Raw genomic sequence first — 7,735 nt, 5'->3', positions numbered from 1 at the left:
GAGCACACATTTTGGTTCTTAGGTTCCAGGGCCATTTTGCCCCGCCTCCTTCCTCTCCCCTCAAGCACCGCCCGCGGGGTTCACTGCAGGGCGGGGAGCCAGTGTGCGGGTCCGGGTCTCGCCCCTCCCACTACCAGAGGGATAGGTAGCCTAGGAGTCTGGAAGTCACAACTAAGTGCTCTTAGGCACATTTGGTTCAAGGAAATCAGTAATGGTTGAATTTCAGTTGTAAGTGTGACACGCAAAATTTTGTACCACCTGGATCTTGCAGACCCTATAAAAATAAGACTTTCATCTGTCAGCTTCAGAGGCCTTGGTTTTTAAAAGGGCCACGCCACAAGCTTGACTTGTGATCTTGTGCCCTGCAGTTGGCTTGGGCTGTCATAAGAAGCTGTCCCTGAATGCTAAAAATTGTTAGTTTTTTTTTTAATTTTTATTTATTTATGATAGTCACACAGAGGGGGGGGGGGGGGTGCAGAGACACAGGCAGAGGGAGAAGCAGGCTCCGTGCACCAGGAGCCCAATGTGGGATTCGATCCCGGGTCTCCAGGATCGCGCCCTGGGCCAAAGGCAGGCGCCAAACTGCTGCGCCACCCAGGGATCCCTAAAAATTGTTAGTTTTGTTTCTTAATGATACATGTAGAGTTTCCAATTTGGTAAAGATTCTAAATATGAGCCAGTAGTTTCTAGAAGTTGGTTTGAATTTCTTTTTTTCTTCCTTCCTTTCTTTTTCTTCCTTCCTTTTCTTCTTTCTTTTCTCTTTTCCTTCCTTCCTTCCTTCCTTCCTTCCTTCCTTCCTTCCTTCCTTCCTTCCTTCCTTCCTTCCTTTCTTTCTTTCTTTCTTTCTTTCTTTCTTTCTTTCTTCTTTCTTTCTTTCTTTCTTTCTTTCTTTTTCTTTCTTTCTCTCTCCTGTCTATCAGCAAAAGCCTCTCTGAATTACTGCAACTAGAAATGATCTGTTTCTCCAGCCACTATAGTGCAGAGACACTTGAAACCATGCTCATGCTCTTTTATTGAATAAATCGCTATACACTTCTCTCACCTATCTACCAGACCAAATGTAGTGGTAACATGTGTTCTGTTGGAGCACAGTCTTCAAAAGTGGCTCCCTTACAACAAAAAAAAATTTTTTAAGATTTTATTTTTTCATGAGAGACACACAGGGGGGTGGGGGGCAGAGACACAGGCAGAGGGAGAAGCAGGCTCCATGCAGGGAGCCCGACATGGGACTCGATCCCGGGATCCCAGGGTCATACCTTGGGCTGAAGGCAGACGCTAAACCACTGAGCCCCCCAGGTGTCCCAAAAGCACATTATTTTGATAGTCAGGAATAAGATTATAAAACAGAACAAAAAAATAAATGTAAGGGATTTAGTTTAAACAAAAAAGTTTCCCAGGGCCAACAAAGGCCTAGGGATGGTGCAAATGACTGGATTTCAAGCTCTTTGGAGAGAATTTTTTAAAAACTCTGGAAATGAACATAATAAGAACAGTAAGAGTAAATTTCCAGTTTGCTTAGGTAAGCTAACGAAAGTAAAGAGAAGCATGAAAGAAGTGGATTTCAAATATGACTGCTCAAGACCCACAGGCAGTCAAAGAAATACCAGAAATTTGTTCTTAGTTGAACACAAATTCAAATGCTTTGTTAATCCGGATATAATTTTATCCACAGCATGCACCATTAAATATTAATCTTTTTGAGCACTCATTCCCCTTCCCCCCAGCAATTCAAAATAGTTCAAAATACTTAGGGAAAAATTGTTATCAAAACAAAGCAAAACCTGAATCAGAGTGAATTATACCAGCCACCTAGTCACTAAAGCAATGCTAGACAAGCACAGACGGTGAACATCTGGGTTTGCTTGCCTGCAGGGGGTGGAGTGAAGAAAGCAGAAGGCATCAGCAGGTGAAGCAGGCACTGCACTTGTGTCTCCTGAGCACATTCTTCAAAAATGACTTACTTTCACCAGTTTAGTGTGCCAAAACTCACTGCTTTTCAGACTATGATGAAAAAAATGTTGGAGGAAGTGGTGTCAACATCAGGAAAGAAAAGAGTCCAAGGGAGGAGGAGTCTTCTTTATGATGCTCACCCCCACGTGTCTGCACAAGCCATGCTCCCTCTGATGACGGATCCTTAGTAAGTCTCTGCTTACCAGTGGGTAAAAAAGGAAAGTGTATATAAAAGAAACTGATTCTCCAAAAGAAATGTTCTACTGACTTAAAAAAAAAAAAACAAACTACCACAACCACCAAAAAAAACCGAACAATACTTCAAGGGGGTTATTCAATGCACTTAAATTAGTAAAAGGACAGAAATCAAACCTGGGCAGGACCTTTGTCTACAAAAGAATGCCCTGGGTATCACTGAAATCAATACTCAGATACTAAAGTTTCCATTCGGGAAACATTTTTCTATATAATAAGCAGCTCTAATTCTATTTTAATTCTATTTGAGGAATATAGATTGTTGATGAAATTCAGAGACCATTATCTCTTCTCCTTTTTTAAGGATTCAGATTCCCCCATCTTATAAAGCATCCAGTAGTCATTTATACTCCTCAGGCTACTCCTCAGGGAGGGATGGGTGCGGGGAGCCAGGCTTCAGGATAGGGGGGATTGCTTTTACTGTTCTTCATCGCCATCACGGGAATTACATATTCAGCTCCAAATGCTGAATTTACTAAAACAATGTTTTTTCTCCCTCCTAAAAATAAGACAAACTATTCAATCGTTTTTCCTTTCCAGCTAAGGGTCCTTGTCGTCCTGATCAACTAAATGAACGATGCAGCATCTCCTTGGAAAAAATGTGCAGCAGAAGTGCACGTAAGTGGTTAAATGCCCACAGAAGCTGGGCTCTGCAAGCTCACGGCGGATGGCACGCTCACTGTTTGCAACTCACTGCTGGCATCTGTTGCCGCTGGCACGACGCTAATAGGCTACCCCCGGGAGTTAGCTCATGCTTTCCCAATAACTCCCTTCTAGAATCACCTAAGCAGTGAAGCAATCTCTATATGCCCGCATGAGTTAGGCCACTGGTAAAAGTCATGAACCCGTGTTGTTAAAGCAACGTGGGTTTACTCCAGCCTTGCTTCACTCAGATTATTATCCGGGATAAAAGGGCAAGCCACTGTCACGAGCCGGATATCAAGGGCTGGGGCTAGAATTAAAGACAATAGGGGCTTGGCTGGCTCAGCTGGGTAGAGCACGTGACTCTTGATCTCAGGGTTCTGAGTTCAAGCCTCAGGTTGGGTGTAGACATTACTTAAAGAAAAAGGACAGGAGGTCATCATCTCTGCAGAGAGCTGCCTCGGTCAGCACCACTCACCCAAAGGGTCCATTAGCATGAAAAAAAGAAAGGTTTTTGAAATCCTGTTGGTTTCCTGCCTCTTGGCTTTAGCTGGCTCCCCTAATTGAACAGTTTGTTTTCTCTTCCTGTGCTTGGACTCCTCTCCGATGGTATAAACTTTGCTTCTTTTTCTCTTCTTATCTAATACAGGAGAGGCTATTTCCCTCTTTCCTGCCCAACAGGCACCGTCCACACCTCACATCCTTCTCTTTTGAAAAATGACATTTGGCAAAGGGAAAACACATCAGGAGCCATTTCTTAGATCTTTATTGCACTGAGTATTTAAATCTTTTGTGCATATTTCTAGAGGACTGTTCTGTGCCCAAACAGGAAAGAGATGGACTCCAGGGTTTCCAATGAAATTTGCTATTTACAGCTAGGCTGAGGGAGAGTTATGGCTCACAGTCAGTGTCAGGAAATAGGGAGTATAATTTAATCTGTGCCTCCTCCTTCCTGATCTTGCTGTTGGAAGGTGACCCACTTTGAATGTAAGTGGAACTCAGATGTTTCAGGGCCCTTCTGGTGAGCAACAGAGGTGGAGCTTCAAGAATTTGCAAGAGGAGGAGCCCTCTGGTGAGACTCCTTCCCAGAGAAAAGGGCCTAGACCTCACAGCTGTGAGGGGAGGGGCAATTCAGAATTCTGCAGAGAGTCCTCAACCCAGCCTTGCCATCAGATCAGGCCCCAAAGACTCACGTTCCACATACAGTGTGGGAATGGCCAGTAGAGAAAACCTCTAACTAAAAACTATTTGTTTACAAAAATTTGTTGAGACAGAAGAACCTATTGGCCATCTTCTAAGAGGAGAAGCAATTTCCAGGGCTTCACTCTATTAGAAGCATCGAGTATGAGCAATCTGTATTGCCCAGCAGCCATAGCCAGTGGACATGAGAGCAGAATTTCACAGACTGGTTCCATCTAGAGAAGGAGGTTAACATGCTCAGTGGAGGTGAGAGGACAAGGGGAAAAAATGGCTGTTTCCTCAGGTTAACTGACCAGCATTTTTTGGAGAGACACCCTGGGGACCTTCATAAAAACCTTGGTTTGAGAAGATCCTGTACAGAACACTGAGACCTTCTATTAGCAGGTGGGAGCAAGTGTCAGTGAAACCAGGAGGCCGGTTGATTCTTTTCCTAAGTGTGGTTTTACTTTGCAGGGAATAACCAAGCAAACAGACTCTTAACTGTTTTTCTTTCAAAGGACAGATGGTGATCCATGCTGCTCAGGCCTGGCTTCTGAAGGGCTTTGGCACTGGGAGTAACAAAACTGGAATGTGCTGCTTGCTTTTGGGGGTGCTGCTGACCCGGTGAAGATGTCCCTGAGAACACTGCCAGGACTACTGATAATTTTAGCACTCCACTGAAGGCATTAGATCACAGTTATTAGCTATGGAGTATGGTTGAAAAATTGTTTTAACATTTAATTTCTGTAGCTTTTTATATGTTTATTCTTTTGAGAGACTTGGTTCATCTTTGGTGTTTAGTGAGAGCATCTTCTAAGAGCTCATATCTGGTCAATTCTCCATGCTTGTCTTCTATTGTATTTTGCATATTTTATATTAAAATAATTGGTTTTGGGCAGCCTGGGTGGCTCAGTGGTTTAGCCCTGCCTTCAGCCCAGGGCATGATCCTGGAGACCCGGGATCAAGTCCCAGGTCGGGCTCCCTACGTGGAGCCTGCTTCTCCCTCTGCCTGTGTCTTTGCCTCTCTCTTTCTGTGTGTGTGTGTGTATGTGTGTGTGTGTCTCTCATGAATAAATAAATAAAATATCCTTTTCCAATCTGTGATCTGTACATGTACTTTACCTATTATATCTTTCAATCAAGCAAAGTCTTTAATTCTAAATCTTTTCCATCCATTTCTTTTTTATCCTAGAGTTTGTGCTTTCGGAAGTTGGTTTAAGAAGATCTCCCACATCCCAAAGCCAGAAAAATAATCTGTGTTTCTCTTTTTTCCTTTTACTATTAACTTTTCAGATTTACATTGTCCATTTAGGACATTAATCCAATTAAATTTCACCTTCCCAAGAGACATAAACAGCAATAGATATATAAAATATTTGTGGTATTAAAATTTCATTGGAAAAGGTAGAAAATTGGGGGGGAATCTAAAAAAGTTTCTTACGTAGAAAAGAATGAAAAAAGGATTGAGAAACACTGCTATGAGCTAAGAATCTAGCATTTTCTCTATAAAATGACACTTTTCTAATATCATCTGTTAAATGTTTTATCAATTCTTTCTTCAGTTATCCAGTTATCAATTCTATCTACCAGTTATCTGATACCTGCAGTGACCTCTCCCCAGACCCTTTTTCAAAATCGCTGTAATTACTCATAACATATTTAGTTTTCTTATACTTAGGAAAATAAGTATGTTGAATTCAGTTTTTTAAAGTCCTACTAGAAACAAAAATAAAGTCCTACTAGAATTTTCATTAGGATTGAACTGAATTGGGATCCCTGGGTGGCGCAGCGGTTTGGCGCCTGCCTTTGGCCCAGGGCGCGATCCTGGAGACCCGGGATCGAATCCCACGTCGGGCTCCCGGTGCATGGAGCCTGCTTCTCCTTCTGCCTATGTCTCTGCCTCTCTCTCTCTCTCTCTCTCTCTGTGTGACTATCATAAATAAATAAAAATTTAAAAAAAAAAAAAAAAAAAAGGATTGAACTGAATTTACAGATTAATTTTGGAAAACACCTTTTACCTTGTTGCTGTCCATTCCGTTACCATGGTATAGCACTCTATTTATTTAAGGCTATAATGCCCTTAATAAATTAAAACTTTTTCTCTACTGAGATCATATACGTTGTTTATTCAGTTAAATTCATAGCTTGTAGTTTTGACTACATCCTAGAATGTCACATTTTTAGTCAGCTAATGACGATACAGTGGAACACTACCAATTTTTGTAAATGGATCTAGTATCTGGAATTCTTGTGAGACCTCTTATTAGATGCATAGTCTTTCTGTTGATTCAGTTGGGATTATCTCACCTGAAAGAAAAAAGAGAGGGGATACTTACCTGGCAGAGGAGTGGTTTTCCCAGGGCTAAGCTTATCCATTGCACTCCAGATGTACTGATGCTTGAGATTTCCCCAAATGTGCGAAACTTGACTGCATAATTTGTGATTTATGGTAGTCAGGGACTGCATTAGTGCTCTCCCCTCCCTGTGCCACCACACACACACACACACACACAAAAGGTGGGGGGGAGGAGGAAAGAAAGAATAAGAAAAGAAAAAGAAATCAATACTTTTTCTGAAGGGGCGCCTGGATGTCCCAGCGGTTGAGCATCTGCCTTTGGCTCAGGGCATGACCCCGGAGTCCCAGGATCAAGTCCCACATGGGGCTCCCTGCATGGAGCCTGCTTCTCCCTCTGCCTGTGTCTCTGCCTCTCTCTTTGACTCTTATGAATAAATAAAATATTTTTAAAAAATACTTTCTCTGAAGCAGATAAAGAGAAACCAGTAATCTAGTTACCTATATGTAGCAAGGACAGAGAATTGAACCCTTGTGGAACACACCATAATAATCAGCTGATCTGTTTAATGGCACAGGTGATTTCTGCTCTGCATTTGCAATGATCAGCTTGTCCAATTCTGTCTAATAAGTACCTATAATTACTTCTGGCTTCCTTATTCATATGCTCAGTCCTTTTTGCCCTGTATAATTGTGAATTTCAGGAATGTATTATATTATGAAAGGTTAGAACCACTGCAGTTAGTACACTGCTTTATCTCCATGAGCAGAGCAGTAATCAATATTCTATGGCTTTCTTTGAATAGTCATATTTAATAGCTCTGAACATTCTCACCAGGACTAACAATGAGGAAAAAATTTAAGCATATGTATTAGAAGAGGAGAAAGTCTCTTGAGTAGTTTCCTAAATGATGACCTACCTAAATGATGCCTAAGTTAAAGAGATCATTTTTGCCTGATGATCCAAATTTATTGCTTAATAAGAGCTTTAGAGATTAGTAGCATCAAAATATACACACGATTCCCTAAATCAAGTAATAGCTACAAAGTAAAATTATGCTCCATTATAACAAATTTGGACAAAATTTCCATGCAAACACATGACTGTAAAATCTGGAAATTTCCCAAAATAGTCACAAGAAAACTAGATGCCTTTAGAAACAAATTCCTGAAAATGATCATATCAATTGGACTGAAAATTTCTTCACCATCTAAAAAATCCAAGAAATCATTTGGCTAACAAGTAGTTCCTACCAAAATAAAAGTATAGCACTTGGCAAAATATAAGCAAGTGTATTTCATTTAAAAAAAAATTTTTTTTTAAGTAAGCTAAATGCCCAATGTGGGGCTTGAACTTACAACCCTGAGATCAAGAGTCACAGGCTCTACTGTCTGAGCCAGCTGGGTACCCTTAAG

The 7,735-nt window shown here is 41.3% G+C and overlaps 1 pseudogene; it reads left to right on the top strand.

The window, feature by feature from the left end:
• Window positions 1–6,354: 6,354 nt before the first annotated feature.
• Window positions 6,355–6,507, top strand: LOC144282778 (U1 spliceosomal RNA; annotated as a pseudogene).
• The last annotated feature ends 1,228 nt before the right edge of the window (window positions 6,508–7,735 follow it).

The sequence above is a fragment of the Canis aureus genome, chromosome 13 (genome assembly GCF_053574225.1).
Source record: "Canis aureus isolate CA01 chromosome 13, VMU_Caureus_v.1.0, whole genome shotgun sequence".
NCBI lineage: Eukaryota > Metazoa > Chordata > Mammalia > Carnivora > Canidae > Canis > Canis aureus.
Note: the sequence above shows the minus strand (reverse complement) of the source record. Positions and strands in the feature narration are given on the sequence as shown.